Here is a 22,074-nt window from a genome sequence, read left to right on the forward strand (position 1 = left end):
GTAGGACACATTTTTGCTCAAGCTCTGGGCCTTACTTTTTTAAGCCAGAACATGACTTGGGGCAGTTCTCAGACCCCGGGTTTCTCTGCCCTCTGGAGATGTCTGAAAGGAAATGGACTCAGGTGTTGACTATCTGCTTACCCTCGGCGGGACCTCTGGGCTTGCTGCCAAACTCTCTCTACTGCTATGACCTCTTGGCTCACCCCTCCACATGCACACACACCACCACCAGCCACACATACACATACACACATACGCTTAGACTCCCACCACAGCGACACACACCCCAGGCCCTTGCTGAAGCTGGGGTTTTGTTTCTTAGTGGCAGCTGCTAGACTCACCTTCTCTAAACTCCTGACACAAGGGAGCCGGCCTGGGCTTCGGGTCTCTGGACCACCGCAGTTTTAAGTCATTCTTGCTTTGAATCCCCGGAAATCTAATCGCTTTGTTTCTATGCTCCCACGGGAGACTAGGGAGGAATGTGTTTTGCTGTTTTGGATTTCAAGAAATGAAACAGAAACAAAAGCTGGTTTCTTGATAACTTTGTTCTTCTACGCTAGGATCTGTAGAATGACACAGTTTCTGGTTTAATTGGTCTGTGGCCTGCAGACCCCTCCCTGTGTGAGACTCTTCCAGCTTTGAACATACCAAAGAAAATTTTAAAAGAAGAGGGGAGAAAAAAGGAGAAAAGTCTGCATATTGGGTAAAGGATGATTTTGTATGTGTGTACTTTTCTGTAGTTGCTAGGATTTCTGCAATGAACATGAGTTCACTTTGAAATCAGGAAAAACACCAATAAATATTGGAGTTAATTCTAAGTAGTTAGAAGAATAACATGATAACCAATTATTTTTCAAGCAAATGCAAATTAAAATAAAAGAAGAATGGCAGTAATAACAAGACAAAGGAGAATTCATCATAAAGCAACACTTGGAATAAAAGAGCCATTTGTGGGCATTTTATGTTGATAAAAGGTACAATGCAGGATGAAGATATTATAATGATTAAAGTCACATAATAAAAGCACAATATTAAATATAAAAAACAAAAATTTGACAGGAATAAAAGGGGAACTCAGCAGAAAAACAATTGTTATAAGAGACGTAAACACCAGACTTTGACAATTAACAGAGGAAAAAAAAGACACCTAAGTTTGATAAACCACAATTATCAAAGTTGATTAATAGACAAATATTGAATTTTGTTCCCTAGCAACAAAGAATATGCCTTTCTGATGTATTATTTGAAAACCAGAGCAAAACAAATACTATAAAGGCCACAAAGAGAACTTTTGTCCAAAATGCAACAAAACTAGACAAAAATTACAAAAGTAAACAAAATTTTAAAAACTCACCTTTCAACCACTTGGAAACTAATATATATATATAGACTGCATTAAAAAGAAAATGAAAACTATAATCACAAGCTATTTAGAAAGTAATAAAAATCACAATGTTATATAGAAGCATTCATAGAAACTGCCTAGATCAGTACAAGAGAGGTATGTTGAGGCTGCCACATGCTGTCATTATTAGGCCAGAGAGTAAACATATGACTAAAGCATACGGCTAAAAAATGAGAAATAGAAGAATAAAACCCAACTAGCAGAAATAAAAGGAAAAGAAAGATAATATGTCAATTTATGAATCAGAAAATAAAGTATAATTGATAAATCCAAGTGTTTTTAATTTTTGTAAGGCTAACAATATAGAAGTGCTTTTTATCTGTTGAATCCAGGAAAAGAGAAAAGATGAACCAACAATATTAGAAGTGGGAAAAAGAATATGAGCATATTACAGAGGATATTTAAATTGAATAAGATTATGTTCTATGCTAATAACTTGGAGATATTGATGAAATAGATGTTTGTCTGGGGAAAATTGCTAAAGTTGATTAAGTAATATATAAACAAAGTAAGTTTTACACACACACACACACACACACAAGCCAATAACCTTGAGAAGGAAATTATAAAATCATCAAAATATCTCCTTTCAAAAGCTTCCTGGGTCCAGGTGGCTTGCTAAAGAATTCTTCAAAATTTCAGAAAATGTATGATTTATATGTTATAGAAACCATTCCAGAAAATAAGTGAAATTTAAAATTTAACCAATTTTGTTTATCTATTCACTAGTTAGTTGACGGACATTTTAAAAACTAGATGAGTCAGCAATTCCACTCCTGGGAATCTACCAAGAAAAATGCAAACATGTGAAAACACGAAATCATAGTAGCAGGATGAATAATGGACCCAAGCTGGAAACAATCCAAATGTCCATCACCTGTTGATAAGATAATAAAAATGCAATGCAGCCCAGGCACAATGACTCACCCATGTAAGTCATTGTGGGTGAGCCACCTTGGCACTTTGGGAGGCTGAGGTGGGTGGATCACCTGAGGTCAGGAGTTCGAGATCAGCCTGACCAACATGGTGAAACCCCGTCTCTACTGAAAATACAAAAATTAGCTGGGCGTGGTGGCACATGCCTATAATCCCAACTACTTGTGAGGCTGAGGCTGGAGAATCGCTTGAACCCATGAGATGGAGGTTGCAGTGAGCAGAGATCACGTCATTGCACTCCAGCCTGGGCGATGAGGAAAACTACATCTCAAAATAAAATAAAATAAAATAAAATAAAATAAATAAAAATGCAATACAACCATACTAAAGAATACTATTCAGCTCTAAAAAATGACTTAAATATAGATACAAGCTATTACAACATGCTAAAACATGAGTAAACCTCAAAAACATTAGGCTATGTGAAAAAGCCAGACACAAAATACTACATCCTATTCCATTTCTATGAAATGTCCGGAAAAGACAAACTTACAGAGTCAGAAAGCAGATCAGTGGCTACACAGGGACAGGATTTGGAGTAGAGATGGAGGGGGATAGTAGGGACCTTTCTAAAATGAGAATTTCTGCAAATCATTATAAAATTAGTGATGGTTATACAGCTCTATAAATTTCCTAAAAATCTTAGAGTTGTATACTTAAGCTGGGTGATTTTTATGGTATGTAAATTGTACCTCGGTGAAACTGTTAAAAATAGCTAGTTATCAAAGACATACAAATTAACATCTGTAAGATATCATTTACTGATATAAATATATATCCAGTTAGCAAGATTTAAAAAAATTTTCTGTGGTATAAAGATTCAGTTTGAGCGGCCGGGCGCGGTGGCTCAGGCCTGTAATCCCAGCACTTTGGGAGGCCGAGGTGGGCGGATCACGAGGTCAGGAGATCGAGACCATCCTGGCTAACATGGTGAAACCCCGTCTCTACTAAAAAATACAAAAAACTAGCCGGGCGAGGTGGCGGGCGCCTGTAGTCCCAGCTACTCGGGAGGCCGAGGCAGGAGAATGGCGTCAACCCGGGAGGCGGAGCTTGCAGTGAGCTGAGATCCGGCCACTGCGCTCCAGCCTGGGCGACAGAGCGAGACTCCGTCTCAAAAAAAAAAACAATTCTCCTTCTAGATTCCTTTTGATTTGAAGGTTCAGTCTTTCCTGTAAATAAGTGTGTGAGTTGAGTTAGGGAGGCAGGGGGGAGTCAGAGGGAAAAATAGCACAACTGAAAGGAAGGGAAATGAGGAGACAGCAACTAAATTGAGGAAAGTCCAGCTTTAAGTGGCCTCTGGAGCTAATGAGTAGGATGTGCCCAAGCCATCCCTCTCTGAAGTCACCTTATTAGCTGCTCCCCAAACATTTTGCAGCCTAACTTTTTAAATAATTAAACAAATGAAAAAGAAACCTCCTTTCTTCAAGTATAAAAGCTCCTAGGGCTTTGGTCTTTATTACTAATAAATTTCCACCAGCCCCCATCCTCTGCCTTGACAGAGTGTGGGAGAAGCTGGCTGGTAACGAGATTTTTGCCACCCTGATGAGTGTGCTCATTAGGGAAGCCACTCGGTTTGAAGACCTGCCCCAGCCAATCTGATTGTAGATTTTATTGAAATAATTTTATAAACAAGTCTTCAGACAAGGTTTAGTCCTTATGAATCCTCCAAGCTCATTACTACCCCCAGGAAGAAAATTGAAGAGATAAAAATAAAAGTCTAGGATTAAAACAACACTTTCACCTTTAGGCAAAACAGTCTCCGGGGCCTTCAGATTTCTCCATCTGTAAAACAAGGATAATGATATTTCCTTCTCCAGCTCATCAGAAGAGCTAACATTAAATTCTGGAGAGCGTTCTTGGCAGTTGGGAAAGAAGGTAACTAATAAACCCGATTATTTTTAATAGCATAAGAACCTAACAATGACAAACAAATGTCTGGTCTCTCTTACGATAGGGTAAAAACAATGTGAAGGAGAGACATACATATGGTGTAATAAATCAGCCAAATATCTTGGAAATTCACCTGGCTTGAATTAGAAAGCTGTTCTCTTTCCAATATTTTCTTTGATATTAAGGGGTTTTAGTCCAATGACATTCACCATAAAGATAATTAAATGTATTTGTGGCTGCTACTGCAGAGTCAGAGTGACCTTAGAAAGACGTTTGCATAGGAAAGTGCTCTACAGCCGTCAGATATTCCCAGGTGGTGGGGAACATTTCAAAGCAGCCTGCCTCCTCCACCCCTCTCCCAGTAGTCAGTCAAAAGGCAGAAGACTAAAATTCCTATTGACCACGAGCGTCTCAAGCTCAACTGGGAGGGTGTGCCTGAATTTTAAGATAATCCCACAAAGCCAAACTCAAGAGTGCACAGAAGCATCACATTTAGAAAGTGTGAAAGAGCTGGATGAAGCTCAAGAATGATCGACATATCCCTTTCTGAAGTAAGTGACAGCATCTTCTGGTTCTACCCGCTTTCTTATTTTTGCATCAAACATAAATAGTAAGTGAAGAAATGTAATTCAATAGCAGAGCTTCAGGTTCCTGAGATTAGATGAAAGGGATCCTTAGCACCAAGGCACAAAGACATGAAAAAAGGCAGAGACGAAAGGAATGGTAAAAAGCAAACTTCAGTCGGAAAAATCTTGTGTATCCGAGTGGCTGTTTTGAGCTTCACAGAGTCGTCCTGAGCATACATTATACTGGGTTTAGCTGCTTCATGTAGTATCAGATATTTCATATAAATAATTAAAAAGCCACTGGCTGCTGGGGCCAGGTTTAAATGGATTGAAAGGGAGTGTGGGTCACCTGTTTTCAGGCTGGGAGACTTAACGAGAGGGTGGACAAGGCATTGAGAGATGACAATGCTCTCGTGAAGGATTTAAGGACAGCGTCCATCTCCAAGGCTGTATTTCCACCCCCACCTCCTCCAGGCTCACCTTTCTGGCTCAAGGTTTTTCATGTGCTCTTTTTATTCTTCTTTTTTGATTCACAGCTGCCATATGCACGTTAAGAGGCTCAAACTTGGCCTGCGCAGTGGCTCATGCCTGTAATCCTAGCACTTTGGGAGGTCTAGGCGGGTGGACCACAAGGTCAGGAGTTCAAGACCAGCCTGGCCAAAATGGTGAAACCCCATCTCTACTGAAAATACAAAAAAATTAGCTGGGTGTAGTGGTGGGCACCTGCAATCCCAGCTACTTGGGAGGCTGAAGCAGAGAATTGCTTGAACTCGGGAGGCAGAGGTTGCGGTGAGCTAAGATTGTGCCACTGCACTCCAACCTGGGCAGCAGAGCGAGACTACATCTCAAAAAAAAAAAAAAAAAAACGAGGCTCAAACTTGCCTTTTAAAAATTGAAGTGCCTTGCCTTGTCCTACACCGTGGCCTCTCCTTGGACACAAACAGGCAGGGAGTGTTTAAGATAACAGCCTTGCAGAGTGCAAACGGCCCCCAAAGTGGAGCCAGAGGAACCTATGAGATCATTTGGAAAAGCTTGTGAATTCACTGCCATTTGCCTACTTGGCTTCGGATGAAAAGCAAATCTTAAAGCTGCTCAAAATGTGTCTGATTCATCTGTAACTGAGAATGAGACCAATCAGGGATAAGAAGTGAGTAAAATCCTTGTGATCACAGAGCCAAGAGAGCCTATTTTAAAGCACTTAATGTATTTTTTTTCTTAAAGATATATACACCAACTGTAATTAAGCTCTCCCTTTCCTTATGATCTTGGCAAGATGTTAAAAAAGAGATAGAGGGAGGGAGTCGACTTGCCAAGTGGATTTTTCTAAGCGTTCTCAGCCCTAATTAAAAGTCCTTTGTGCAAGGCCAACCAGCAATCAGATTCCTAATTAGAGTTGAGCAAACTGCCTTGGTGAACTGTGGGTTTCTCTGAACCCGGGAATCTGAGGAAAAAGTCTGTTTGTCTCAAAGGTGCCATTTTCTGAAGCACAAACACACCGAAATCCTGAAAGGCATGTCTCACAAGGGCAATGTCACAACCCTAATACTGTTGGTCGGTTACTGTTTTTGCCTTGAAACGGCTCCACAGCATCCTATATATTGCATTGTTACCTCTGTTTTGCTTGTTGGTTACAGTATTATGATGGAATGGCGTCTTTTTAAAAACCTGTCTTCAGGATCTGGAATTATGTGACTTGAGATTTAAGTGTATTAAGTGCCAGGAATTCATGGTTTGTGTCCAGAACAAAGAAGACCATTCTGCCATTAACTGGATTTCCCCTGGAGTCTCGGGAATCATAATAGTGTGTACACAAGTGCTTACCACATGCGAACACAGCTCTAAGAACTCTATAAATATGAATGCATTCACCTCTCATGAGGATGCCATGAGGCAGGCTCTATTATCTCCCCTGTTTCACAGGGAGGAAACTGAGGCAGAGAGAAGTTAAGGAGGTATCTCAAAGTCACATTATAAAGTGACGAAGCCAAGGTTGACCTGCAGTCAGTCACATTCCAGAGCCTCTACTCTTACCTCCCAGCACTGGAGCCATGGCATTGGACCCCCAGCCCCCGGGCCTCATGTCTCTGGTCAGAGCATCCACACAGCAGTACAGCTGGGAGCGTGGCTCCATCTCCTATATACCCTGTGGGTTTCTTCCTGATTACTAGGTACGGTTTTCCAAGATCCACATTTCAGATTGAGACCTTCTGAAATGTAGGCCTTCAATAAAGAGATTATACTGAGATGTAAAAATAAAGAACATTGCTATTCTTCATTCCCAGAACTGTGGTGAAAGCAACAACAATGGCATTCTTGTCTCACCCAGTGAGAGACAAAGCACCCCAAAGCCACAGCATCCAAGGGAGATGCCACAAAAAAGGATGCCCGCCCTTGGTTTAGCTCATCTCATACATAACTCTCCATTTCTCGATTTTTCCAGAAATGTACACATCCTGAGACAGGGAGGAAGTGCTCACAATTAGACAATTTTCTTTTCTCCAGGGCTTTCATTTGGATCAGATTCATGAAGGAAAAACTCTTTCTGGGGTTTTTTTTTTTTAAGATCATTATTTAATAGTCTTAATAGAAGATGGATTTTATCTGTAGATTTTTGCTTTCAATTAAAAATGTTAAAAGTAGCCGGGCGCGGTGGCTCAAGCCTGTAATCCCAGCACTTTGGGAGGCCGAGACGGGTGGGCGGATCACGAGGTCAGGAGATCGAGACCATCCTGGCGAACACGGTGAAACCCCGTCTCTACTAAAAAAATACAAAAAACTAGCCAGGCGAGGTGGCTGGCGCCTGTAGTCCCAGTTACTCGGGAGGCTGAGGCAGGAGAATGGCGTCAACCCGGGAGGCAGAGCTTGCAGTGAGCTGAGATCCGGCCACTGCACTCCAGCCCGGGAGACAGAGTGAGACTCCGTCTCCAAAAAAAAAAAAAATGTTAAAAGTAAACATTGTAGTGTCAAATCTTTTAAATGTTATAATATGCAGAAGACTTACCCACACTGCAGAAGAAATACTTTTGTGTAGTCAGGACTTGGCAATTTACATGGTGTTATTTGGGGGTGCGGGCAACATGATGAGAGGATGGCGTCAGAACAGTGGAGGAGGAGGACGCCAGAGACACCAACAGACATGAGAAAAAAGAAAGAAAAACGAGACTAGAAAGAGAATGAGGGGAAGAACGAGGGGCCCCAGAGAAAGACTTTCCTTCCCAGAGACAAATGAAAATTCTATAGTTTTTATAAGAAAGAAAAACACCCCAAAGAGCTCTGTGGGAGTGTGGGAGGATGAGGGGCTATAGTGCTTGGTCTGTATTTCCATCGCAGCTGAGTGAAGGACTGCTGCTGGAGGCCTGTGACCGGTTTCTCTGGGGTGCTCTGGCGTTGCCACCACATCTGTTCTCACATTTCAGTGGGAGGGGTCAGCAAAGGGGGGAACCTCACAAATCTGTTGTTCTGCACTTAATCACATTGCGTTGTAATTCGTACAACACAAGTAAAGCCTACCTCCCTCACTCGTCTATAAATCGGAGCACAAGGGTTGGGCTCTATTCAAATTTACCTCTTTAGTGGTGGATATACAGTTGGTCCTCAATATTGTTTGCGGATGAATGGGGTTTACAGTATCCAAAGCAGCAGGCACTTAATGAAAGTTCATTGAATGAATCGGGTCCCCATTCAACAGCAAGTCACATGCTCAAATAAAATTAAGTCCTGAAAAAACAAGGCAGAGAGGGTAAGAAGTCCAGGATCTGAATAATAGATCCTTTAGGACCTCCCAGAGGAAATAATTAAGGAAAATAAAATGTTTGAGAAAGATTAACAGATTTACTTCTGGAACGGTAAGAAACAAGAGAACACCAGCATTTCAGGATGCATCCATCTGTGGTTACCATTCCAAGCTGACATTTCTCTCCTCTCTAAAAGTCACTGAGGCTTCTCAGGGTTTTAACATGATCTGAAAGCAATCCTGAGGAACTGGCCTGGATGCTGAAACCATACCTGAAGACAGGTAAACAGTTTCCATTCATGTGTGTGTTGCTTTGTGTAATTCATCTGACCCTCTGGCAATATGTAAAGATGTGTATTCAGATGATCTAAGTTACAGAAAAATGTAGTTACCTGATTAAATTAAGAGGTAGTGTACATAGCCAGAGACTGGTGAGGTTTTAAGATTAGTTTGTGCTGGTGTTTATTCTCCTTTTCCTGTTAAAACGTTCTTCAAAGAATCAGAAATACTCCATATTACTTTTCTCTTCCATCTCAGCTTGTCTTAAGTGCCAATGATATGTCAGGTATTTTGCTGGTTTTTACATTCCTTTATTCGCTGACAACTTGAGTTGGCTTTTCCTAGTTAGTACATAAGATGATTTAATCTTGCGTATGTTCATAAAACTTGGTTCTGTAACTGCCAAATATCTTTTGAAGTAGTATTGTCACGCTGTTCCTCTTTTAGGAGGAATATGGAGGTGCAGAGTAGGTCAGTTTTGTTCCTTGGATATTGGTGTGAGGTTGGGTGTAAATATTTTCCAACCAAGCCCTGCAATCCAGTGCATTAGAGCTAAACAGACAGTGACCCATGTTCAGTGGCTGAATGTTTGCTGTGGACCTGGGATGTTAACTTTGCAAAACAAGGTATAAATGGAACTTTTCAAAAAATGTTTTTTGAGAGTATAGTGTTGAAACTGCCACTGGGGCAAAGAGCCTGGACAGATAGGATTGCAATATGGAGTCCCTCTGGGCTTCGTTCATCTGCTTCTACTTGTCTGAGCTGGTAAAGGGCTGGGATCAAGCATGGATGGTTTTCCTAACGATAACCAAGATTTACTGAGGACTTGTGATGTCCATCCACTAATCAGTGCTAAGTGCTCAGCATGGATTATCTCCTTTATTCTTCAATAATAGTCTTATTGGCAAGGTTCTAGTATTATCCTCATTTTACTGATAAGGAAATGAAGCCTTAGAAATATTAAGAAATTTGCCTAAGGTCAAATACCAAATGAGTGCCTTTCTCCATTCTGTCATAGAGCTTCTTTTACATTGTATACATTTAAGGAGTATAACATATTTTGATATACAGATATATAGTAAAATCATATCTATGGTCAAGTTAATTTACATATCTCTCACCTGACATTGTTACCTTTTTAATGGTGAGAGCATCTAAAATCTAAACTTTTAGCAAATTTTTCATATTCAATGCAATATTACTAATTATAGTTCTCATGCTGTATATTAGATCTCTAGACTTATTCATCCTACAAAATGACAACTTTGCACCCTTTGGCCTACATTTTGGTCCACATTTCCCCAATTCCTCCTTCACCCCGCTATGCACCCAGTGACCTGTATTCACTCTGTTTATATGTATTTCACTTTTTTTTAGATTCCACATGTAAGAAAGATCATGTAGTATTTTTTGTGTGTGTCTGGCTTACTTCACTTAGCATAATGTCCTCCAGATTCATCCATGTTGTCACAAATGGTAGGATATCCTACATTTTAGGGCTGAATAATATTCCATTCTCTCTCCCTCTCTCTTTCTCTCTCTCTCTCTATATATAGACACACACACATACACATACACACATATATACAACATATATATATGTATACACACAACCAGCCGATGTAAGAACTCATTGCTTTAATAGGAACTCTCTCTATATATATAATATATACTTGTATATATTATATATTTGTATATGTATATATTTGTATATATTATGTATTATATATTTCATAGAGAGAGAGTCCATATATATATAGAGTCCCTATTAAAGAGATATATATATTTATATAGAGAGTCCCTACACATATATATATGAATATATCTATGTGAACGGATAAAGACGAAAATGTGTTATATATATGTATAAGTTCCACTTATACCTATACGTACATCTCGCTTTCTCTCTCTGTATATATATAGCTTATATATATATATAATATCTCTCTCTCTCTCTCACAATTTCTTCTTTACCCATTCATTCTGTTGATGGACACTTAGGTGGATTCTATATCTAGGCTATTGTGAATAGTGATGCAATGAACATGAGCATGCAGATATTCCTGTGAGGTGTTGGTTTCACTTTCTTTGGGTATATGTCCAGAAAAGCTGGGTTGTGTGGTAGTTCTATTTTTCATAATGGTTGTACTAAATTACATTAAAACGTTCCCTTTTCTTCACATGTTCACCAACACTTGTTATCTCTTGTCTTTTTGATAACAGCCATCCTGTCAGGTGTGAGGTAATTTCTCATTGTGGCTTTGATTTCCTTTTCCCTGCTGATTAATGATGTCGAGCACCTTTTCATAAATCTCTTGGCCATTTGTATGTCTTCTTTGGAAAATATCTATTCAGCTCCTTTGCCCATTTTTAAATTGGGTTATTTGTTTTTTTGCTATTGAGTCATGTGAGTTCCCTATGTATTTTAATTATTGATGCCTTATCAGATGTATGGTTGGCAAATATTTTCTCCTAAATCTGTAGGCTGTCTTTTCATTTTGCCAATTGTTCACTGTGTAGAAGCTTTTTAGTCTGATGTAGTCTCACTTGTTCATTGTTGCTTTTGTTGCCTGAGCTTTTGTTATGATATCCAAAACTCATTGCCAAGGCCAATGTCAAGGAGCTTTCCTCCTACACTTTCTTCTAGGAGTTTTATGGTATCAGGTCTTATGTTTAGGTCCTTAATTTTGAGTTGTTTTTTTGCATATGGTGTAAGATAAGGATCTAATTGCATTCTTTGGCATGTGAAGATCCAGTTTTCCCAGCACCATTTATGAAAAGACTAACATTTCCCCATTGCAACCTTTTGGTGGCCTTGTTGAAAACTGTTCTCACTATATATGGTAGGCTTCCATTCCACTGGTCTATGTGTCGATACTGTTTTGATTACTATAGCTTTTTAACATAATTTGAAATCAGGAAGTGTGATGCCTCTCACTTTGTTTTTCTTTCTTGAGATTGCTTTGGCTATTTGTGGTTCTATTGTGACATAGCTTCTAAGAAGGGATTTGTATAAAATGTGTGCAACACTTTATGGTTTATTAACTTTCTTTCACTGGCCTTGTTTAATTTTACTCTCACCTTATCTTTTCAGGGTTGGTGACATTATTCTGATTTTGCAGATGAGTAAACGGAAGCACAGAGTTATGTGGCTTGCTTTGCTGTCCTTAGACAGAGAGGAGTCTGATGGAGAGTTAACTGTAGTATTCTCTGGGGAAGACGGCTGTGCCTTCTGTCCAGGGCAAGTTGCCTTAGCAGGATGGAGAACAAAGAGCACTGAGCCAAGAGTCCTTGGCCCCACCACCTTCCATATAACCTGAGGACTTCAGTTTCCTCAATATGGTTCTCGGGTTGTTTTTAGGATGAATTGGGTTTTGTGAGAATTGTGTATTGCCATGCAAATATATGTTGTGAATAATACCTTTGAACAGTCATTCTTCAGCTTATGGAAGCCTTTCCATTTAAGGTAGAAACTTAAGATGTATCTTTCTCTTCCCTGTATTTGGTAAAGTTAGGAGCTAGGCCAGCATAGTTGAAATGAATTAAAAGAACTTTTTTCCATTTTCCTAATTTCTATTTCCATAATGTAAGTACCCACTCATGGAAAAATAAAAATTAGGTAAGTGATAGAAATTACAAAGAAAGTTACAAATATTCAAAATGCTTCAGTCTACCAACCTTGAAGAATAAAATATTTCCCCATTAAAGAACAAAGAATCTTGTGGTTATGTTGATAAAGAAAATATCTTTAAGCCATACTTTTTAAAAATCATGCAAATATAAGCTCTGAGGTTTATTTATTTTAGTGGCCTGTGCTCCACCGGCATCCTTCCTGGGAGCATCATTCTTTCCTTTTGTTTTCCCCTGAATTTTTGAGCATAGGTTTACAGTTTGAAGGGGGGAAAAATATTTTCAGCTTACATTTACTGCTTTTTTTTTTCAGTAATAAGGCCACATAAGGCTGAGATCCAGGTATGAGAAAGCTTAATAAAACTTATTGCCTTGGTTCTTGATGACCAGCCAGTGCACATGCCACTGAGTAAGTGAGATTCATCCTCTAAGGATTCATAGCGAATCTTTAACCCTGCCCTTGAGAAAGTATGAAAGAAGACCCAGAGAATGGAGCAAAACAAAATACACAACCAAAGACACTGTGTGCTGTCAGCAGCAGGCATGTACTGGTCAAGGAATTAGATGACTCAAGGTGGTGACTCATTCAGCAACTATGTAGTGTTTGCGGTTGAAGAGAAACCTTGGCCAGGGAATGACTAAAATCTATTGGCAGCGTCTTTAAAAGAATCATAACTGGGCCTACACCAGCGAATACGCAAGTGTGCTTTTTTTTTCTTCGTCTTTTACTAATTCAAGACTGAGAGTAAGAAAACACCATCCCTGTTGACGCCCACTATTACAGCATGCTCTCCAGGGCATTCCCAGCAACCACACTCAATGAGGCTGAGTCCAGATACTTATCTCTGTGTTTGGACGTGGTCATGTGTGTGCGTGTTTGTAGTTGGTAGGATGAACAAATCAGACTTATACAAATTGTTAGAGGCACTTTGTTCTTGATAATAATAAAAAAAAATAGCTTAGAACAGGAAGTTTCCAAATTTAGTTATTGTATTAGTTTCATGGGGGCTGCCGTAACAAAGTACCACAAACTGAATGGCTTAAACAACAGAAATGTATTCCCTGGCAGTTCTGGAGGCTGGAAGTCTGAGATCCAGGCATCAGCAACATTGGTTCCTTCTGAGGTCTGTGAGAAAGTATTCATTCTGTGCCTCTCCCCGAGCTTCTTGGTGGTTTGCTGGTGGTCTTTGGCATTCCTTGGCTTGTAGAAGCACCACTGTGTTCTTTATCTTCACCTCCACATGGCGTTCTCCCTATGTGTCTCTGTCTCCAAATTTCCTCTTTTTACAAGAACACCAGTCACATTGGATGAGGGGCCCACCCTGCTCCAGTATGGCCTCATCTTAAGTAATTACACCTGCAATGCTCCTATTTCCAAATAAGGTCACATTTCTGAGGTCCTGGCAGTTAGGACTCCAACATTGGAATGGAGGGGAGGGGGACAGAATTCAACTCATCACCTTCTCCATATCAGCCAGAGCTAATTTATTACAAAACTAGTAGATCCATTTGAAATTTTGTGCTAGTCAATGTTAGTCTCTTTATTAAGTCCAGAAGAAAATTTCAGTTTTAAAAAAGTTTGAATATATTTCACATTAGAAGGAGTAGTTATTTAAAAATAAGAGAGACTCACTAGCCTAAAACAAAGTGGTTAACCAAACAATTTTTTTTTTTTTTGAGATGGAGTCACGCTCTGTCGCCCAGGCTGGAATGCAGTGGCCGGATCTCAGCTCACTGCAAGCTCCGCCTCCCGGGTCTACGCCATTCTCCTGCCTCAGCCTCCCGAGTAACTGGGACTACAGGCGCCCGCCACATCGCTCGGCTATTTTTTTTTGTATTTTTTTTTTTTAGTAGAGACGGGATTTCACCGTGTTAGCCAGGATGCTCTCGATCTCCTGACCTCGTGATCCACCCGTCTCGGCCTCCCAAAGTGCTGGGATTACAGGCTTGAGCCACCGTGCCCGGCTTAACCAAACAATTTTTTAATCATCTGGATATAATGCCATGTAAATACATTTGCATTTATGAATGCAAATGCCACACAAGCATGCAATCATTAACAGTGTAAACCATGAGAGTTTAACAAAATTGTGGGACTAGAAGGTAAATTTGGTATCTAAAATTTTAAGACTCAGTTTAGCTTTTGAGATTGCTCAAAGAGCTTGTTTTTCTTTTTGACATCAATCCTTGTAAAGGGAACATGCACGTGTTTGAGCACAGCTATGTACACCCACACCCCTGTGAGTGCAGTGTACATATCTATATCTGTGCTGTTTACAACATTTAGAAGTTCCTCGTGTGAATCAGAATGAACGTAGGCAATAAAGGTTCACTTGAGTCACTATAGTCAAAGAATAAGATGAGCAGAAAGGATGGCTCAACAGGAAATGGAGTTCTGGGTTAGTTCTGGGTACTAGGGAGGTATCAGGTTTGTGGACTGAAGCTCTTTATCTCTGACTCCAGCCACAAAAGAAGAGCATCTTGGCCTTGAAGGTATAATTGACCAGCCGATGTCAATTAAAGAACTATCCTATTAAAGAACTCATTCCTTTAATAGGGACTCATTTGTATCCATCCATGAGCTTTGCACATCTGTATGTGAAGTTATTGCTTCTCCTGGTTGGATTAGAGGCTTAGTAAGGGAGAGTCGGCATTCTTGGGACATTCACTGTGTGAGATCACTGGAGGAAGTGAGTTTAAGAACTAAAGGTAAGGTTCTGATCTTTCTTTATGGGGACTTCTTTTGCTAGGGCCTGAGTTCTAAAGTTTACTATAGCTATAAACCAATATTGTACTAATGTTTCTTACATGGAGATGAATTTTGAGCAAATTCATTCATGAGCATCATGGTTATCCTTTTATTGTTAGTTATAATCCTTTGTTACTTTAAAGTCTTTTTAGCTCATTAGAGTGTGAAGTATACTAAATTCATATAAGCACAGCCCATATATGTTTTTTCCAAGAGGGCCAGAGACTTAGAGTCATAAAATTTTATAGCAGAAAATGACCTTGGAAATCATCTAGTTCAATGCCTCATTTTACAGATAGGGAAATTAAGTTCTATAGAGGCTAAGTGACTTGTCAAAGGTGAGCGACCAATAAGTCGCAGAACCAGGGCTTAAACCCATTTCCTGATCCTTTTTCTCGGCTGAAATCACCATTAATGATAGTCCCAGAGCAGGGCTGCAGATAAACAAAGGACTGTCCTACAACAGGCACTTCAAATAGAATCCTGTCCAACGAATTGGCTATCCCTTATATTTTCTCTGTGGACATTAATCTCTGGTATATATATTCAAAGCAGATGCTAATGACCTCTTTTTTAATCCTTGGACCATTCTAAATTTTCAAAGAACTAAAAGGGCTGCTTAAAGAACATAAAATAAGCAAATGTGGGTTATTTATAAAAAGGGAAAAAAGTGTATCTTCAGATCCACTTCACTTTCCCTTTTCTCCAAACAGTAGTCACAAGGGACATTATCAGATATTAACATGATATAAACAGTTGCTAATATCGACAAGCCACATTATACCATATTCCATTAAGATTTAATTTACCAATAGAAGAAATATGGAACTAATTTTAGATTTCTATCACCCACCCAAATATAATTTTATGTTCTCTTTAATTCTGAGATCCCTAAAGCTTATGTCCCAAACATTTTGTGTCATCTAAGAAGAAACTGTATTTCCAACTGCAGAGATTTACTGCTGCTTCTGCCAGAAGTCAGTGAAGTGTTCTCTTGTTGGCAAGCAATATAGGGCTGGGGTCTAAAAGAAATGAATTTGAGCATTTTGGTTGATTTTAACAGCTTGACCTCTGAATGTGCGAGCAGCGAGGCCGGGGGGCAATGGCAGGCCATCCACAGAGCTGAATTAAAATGAAGCCCTGGCCTTGCTCAGGGAAACCTCCTCTCACCTGCTTTTCATTTCCTCTAGTTATTTCTGGTAATGAAAACTGGAACCATGGCTATATATTTTGGGGTCTAGAAGTTCTATACATTTTTATTTCATACAATATACCTATAATTAAATGTAGGTCTTTGTCTATAAAAGGACAAGACCTAAGTGTTCCTGGCAGAATATGGAAAAAATCTTAAAAGGTATTCCTTTAAAAGTAGTTTTTTTTTCATCCACAGTTCCAGATGGAAGACTCTCATGCTACAACCTTCCTACCTGCCCACTGACGTTTTCATTTGCTATTCTCTATCTTTCTGCACGCTGGCTCTGCCCTTCAGTAAGAACCAGAATGGTAAAGTGGAATAATAATATCGGCCTGTTTTAAAGAAGCTGAGAGAATTCTCAGGAAAGTTGAAAACATTTGGATGGGAAACAGCCCTTCCCGAATTCGTTTCTTGTTTGGGCTTTTTATTCTCCAATCATCTTCCAGACAGTCCTGATGTCTGCATCAAAAGAATGGGACGTGTGGCTCAAAAATGCCAATTGGAACCTTCCCCCATGAGCTCATAGCATAATTTGTGGTGAGTTCAGGCCTGGAATTTGGCCCAGCCCCTAATCAATCCTTAGGTGTTCCTGTCGTTTCTGTATTGCTGGGGGCAGCCTGCCTATCTTCTTATGACTGTCTTTAATTGACATTCTGAAGTACAGCTATATTGATTGTGACTTTTCTCTCCCCTCTGGTAGCTACTTGGAATCTCATTGATGAGTAGTAATAGCATGATATATATTCATGTGCACATATGCATGAACTACTATGTTCGGTATTTGCATTTGCCTACACGTCTGCTGTGCAAGGGTATGCCATGAGAGAATCAGCTTCTTCCCCCCTCCCTGCCATATGATGTCTATATATTTATGAGTAGGAGAGAGAGGAGCACTTGGATATATGAATCTGCTTGCAATTTCCTAATGGAATCTGGCAGAAGAGCTTTGCAATAGGACAAGTTCCAGTAAAAAATGTGTTCATGGAAGCACTTTCCCCTTGTGCCTGTCACCTATTTGCCTTTCCAGAGCATTGAAAAGATTAATCATGGGATGATCTGGATTCTCCTTTTGGTCAGTACAGCATAATACTCTCTTAAAGAAGTAGAGAATATTAGAATTGTATATTTTTAACAGGGCATATCCATGGAGGAACAGTCTAGGTGAACAAGTTCTTGAAGGGGAAATATATCTTCTTATCAATGGCCAAGCCTTCCGTTCTTCCGTAGCTGACTAGGTTTTGGTACTGCCATTTGGGAGGTGTATACTCATAATGCTCTTGAAGGAGAAAACATGAAAATTGCCGATGAGATGGAAGTTGCAGGGTTTGAAAAGTAGTAGGCACTTCTTTCTTGGGAGTGCTGCAGTGTTAGGAGGCCACCCTGAGACTAGAGTCCTCGCAATTCAGAAATGGCTTTTCTACCTTATTAATGTCATGATCTTTTGTTATCCCTGTCTGTGCCTGAATGGACAAAAGTTATCCATTTAAATTATGGATCTTAAAGAGAACCTTTGCAAAGGCCCCCTTATGGCCCACATTCGTACTCCCTAGCTTTTTCCCTCCCTTGTGGCCTCAGCCTGTTAAGGCTGCTGGGATGAGTGGAATTTCTGGAAAGGGGATTGATGGTGGTTAGAGATGCTAACATACAGAAGCCACAAAACTTGGAAATGTCAAATTCTCTGTATGCATATCCTTTAACTGAAACTTTATGTGTTTCGAGTGAATGAAAAATAAGTTATTTGGGGAAGCCTTTGCCCAATTCACCTGGGATAAGAAGGCCATTGTATCACACATATAATTCCCCAGAGGCTCTATGGAATGGAATACTGCAATGTAGCTACACAGCCCTGGGCAGAAAAGATTTCTAAAGAGAAACCTCATCTTTCACACTCTTCAAAAAGACAAACATTTTGTCAATTATTTTTTTCCTTCAAACACAAACTTCAATTAGATCAGAGCAGTTGCTAATGGATATAGCGATAAATGAGGACTATATTTGTTTAGAATTCACCTAAAAGACAGAGCCAAAATATAATAACTTCGTTTGCTATGGACACTTCCAAAGATTCTTATATCCCACATGACCTCCAGCATTGTCCTCATATGGAAGACTTGCCCCAGGCAACATGTGTGGAATCTGATGGTTAAACATTCTAGACCTCTTAGGGAAGGGTTCTACGTGTTCCGGCAACGGCTACTAAGCCTAGCAGATGGCAGGATGACTGTGGGGACAGACTGGTGATCCTAGAATTGATTCATATGAAACAGGTTCAGGAGGAAAAAAGATGCAGCGTTGCAACATTCAGCATTTTCTCCATAGGCTAAGCTCTGAAAGTCTCCTGCAGCATGATGCCATCCACGTGTCTGTCTCCTGAAGGGACAGTGGCCTTAAGTGGCTTCCTCGCTGGGTCTAGAGGGCCAGAACTGGCAGCTTTGCAGATGTCTGGAGATGTGAATCAAATGAAAGAGAAAATTATAGCAGCTGATATTTATTAGTAGTGTTATTCAGATCCTCTACATCTTTACAGATATTTTTGTCTAGTTTTTCTATCAATTACTATGGGAGGGGAGTAAAATCTTTAACTGTGATTGTAAATTGTCTAGATTGTCAATTTTTACTTGGTGTATTTTGAAGCTGTTATTAGGTACATATGCATTTGTAATTGTTATGTTTTTTGTGATTATGAGAAGCCCCTCTTTTCCTCTGGCAAAACTCTGTAATGAAGTCTGCTTTATCTGATATTATGATAGCCACTCCAGCCTTCCTATATATGCTGTTTGCATAACATATCTTTTTTCCGTTCAATTGATTTCAACTGATTGGAATCTTTATATTTAAATCGTATCTTTTATAGGAAATATATTCATTTTGAGTTTTGCTCTGTATCCACTCTGACAATTTCTTCCTTTTTGTTAAAAGCATTTAGTCCACTTATATTTAATGTAATTGTTGATATGATTGAATTCCGGCCTACCACTTTCTTGTTCACTTTCTATTTGTCCCAAGAGACATTTATTATGTGCTATTAGGAAAAGTTATCTAAACTTCGAAATAAAGGAAGATGATTGTGTACCTCTGAAAGTCAGCCTAGAGCATTGTCTAACAAGCCCACCTAAGACTCAGCTGAAGGCCAGAGGAAGATAGTTTTGACTTACTATTTAACCATTAAGGAAACTAATGCACAGAAAGGCTAGTTAACATGCTCAAGGTCACCCAGTAGTAAGCATTAGAGTTTGAATTCAGAGGCCAAAGCCAATATATTTGATCACTTTACCTTACTGCCTCCCACTGGTAATTGCCTTATCATTGAGCTTATTATGGATTACTACGAGAGGAAGTCGAGAGAGCTATTGCTCCTGTTGCTAGCTCTGGTCCTGCAGATGGCATTTTCCGTTAAAGGGAGAGGCAGCTGTGCAGAACCTCAAGGCGCACGTGAACTAAGCCCAGGGGTCCCAGGTCAGTGAGGCTCAGCCCAAATGCATTGGGAACCAAATTCAGACCCGGGTGTTTGTTCACTCTGTTGATCAGGAACCCCTCGTGTGTGCCGCTGCTTAACACATGATTAAGCGCATGTAAAAGAAATGCTGTTTTCAGGAAATAATTGCTGAGCATTCTGGTGACGTATATTTATTCTTCTATTTCGATAGGAGAGTGGGACCGAGGTCGGGGGAAGGAGAAGTGTGACCAACCAGGGAAACACACTGATGTAGCAAATGTTAGTGATGTTTTAGTACTTCCTCATGAAGCAGTGTGACCTTCTGCCACCCAGACAGGCTCACTCTTCAGATTTTCCTTGCTCACTAGCCACAGCTGTTTGTTGTTTTCTTAAATGTTAAGCTTTTTATAGCTCTTCAGTTGCTTATAAAAAGTACAAGTTATTCAGGCCATACAAGAACTGGCTCCGTGCTGGTCTAATGAGCAGTGAGAACACTGGAGGCATATTTTTGTTGCTTCTATTTTCTCACTTCTGCCCCTCCCCCCAATCTCACAAATTTCCCCTTTGGACTCAAATGACTCCAGAATTTTGGAATTTACTAAAAAGGCGAACCACCAATTGGTCTTTGCTGTTCAAGAAAAATTCATCGCTGACTCACCTCCCTCCAGTTCTTGGCTCTCCACGGCTGTGTGAGGAGTAGATCAACGGATAGGGCCTTGTGCCACAAGTCACGACTGCTCCTAGGGATCCACGGTTGGGGGAACACTCCAACCTGTACAGATGCACCTGTGATCTCTACAGAAGAGAAGTCTCATCTTTGCCCCTGAGGAGAAAAGAGCCCAGGACTTGGCGTGCCTTTGCTGAATAGGTAGGAACTTTCCAGTCTGCATCCTCTGTGAAAAGCAGTTAGGACCAGCTCCAGAAGGGATCTGATAGAATCAGAAGGAAGATGTCAGAAGCCACAGTCAAGAAAGCAAACAAATTGATATATTCAAAGGAATCAAACAGTCTCCCTTGTGCTGGGAGGCCTTCACAATGTCATCTGTGGGTTATACACACATTCTACAATGATTTCTCATGATAAAACATAAAACTCTCAGGGAAAATGTTATGATCTTAGTGCAAGAGGATATCATTAAACACAACATGGAAAAAATCCTGTTAGGAGAGCCATGGCTGAATGTTCTAGCATGGAGTTTCACCATGTATGAGCTCCGGACCTTGGGGGCACTTGGACTGGTTGAGAGGGTCCTAGCATTTGGAGTTGATTTAATGAATAACCATCTGACACATATGTGTTCTATTTTCCACAAGAATGTAGATACTGAAATGATTATTAAAATATTAACTTAAATGCAATATTGAATTATTAGTTTTTTTAAAGTTTTTGATTTTTAAAATTTTTATTATTTTTTTAACCTTACTGTATGGCTGTAGAGTAGGAGCTACTGCTTCGAAAGCCACTGGTCTCATGTCCAGGATGTCATAAAGAAACTCCTTAGGAGCCACTGGTCAACTATTTGGGTTGAAGAGGGTCAAATTATGGGGTTTGTTTTCAGGAAACCTTATCCTCAGTCTTGTTTTCTTGGTGCTTGCTCTTGTTAGAAAGGAGGACAATTTACCTAGCATATTACATGGGATGATTTTGTAGAACGAGTCCTCGTTAAACCTGTTTTGAAGTGGAAAATAGACATTTTCCAAGTGTCAGGTTTGTAAAAGGCCTATTTACCAGAGTGAATTGTGCATGTTTTCAGCTCAGAGGCTTTGATATGTAACTATTGCAATTCTGTGCTTTTAAATGTCTACATAATAATAACAACGACTAATGTGTATTGAGCATTTATTACATGCCAGACACCATTCTAAACACTTAACATATGTTATCTCAACAAATTTTCAAGTTTTCATGGTAGCTATTATTTTCTTTCTTTTCTTTTCTTTTTTCTCCTTCTTTCCTTCCTTCCTTCCTTCCTTCCTTCCTTTTTCCCTCCTTCCCTCCCTCCCTCCCTCCCTCAGCTGCTGCTGCTGCTGCTTCTTCTCCTTCTCCTGCTCCTCCTTCTTCTTTCATTTTATTTTCCTTTCTTTTCCTTCCTTCCTTTCTTCCTTCCTTCCTTTCCTTTCCTTTCCTTCCTTCCTTCCTTCCTTCCTTCCTTCCTTCCTTTCTTTCTTTCTTTCTTTCTTCTCTCTCTCTCTCTTTCTTTCTTTTTTTGAGACGGAGTCTCACTCTGTCCACCAGGCTGGAGTGCAGTGGCGCG

This window comes from Trachypithecus francoisi, unplaced genomic scaffold (genome assembly GCF_009764315.1).
Source record: "Trachypithecus francoisi isolate TF-2019V2 unplaced genomic scaffold, Tfra_2.0 Lachesis_group15, whole genome shotgun sequence".
Taxonomy (NCBI): Eukaryota; Metazoa; Chordata; class Mammalia; order Primates; family Cercopithecidae; genus Trachypithecus; species Trachypithecus francoisi.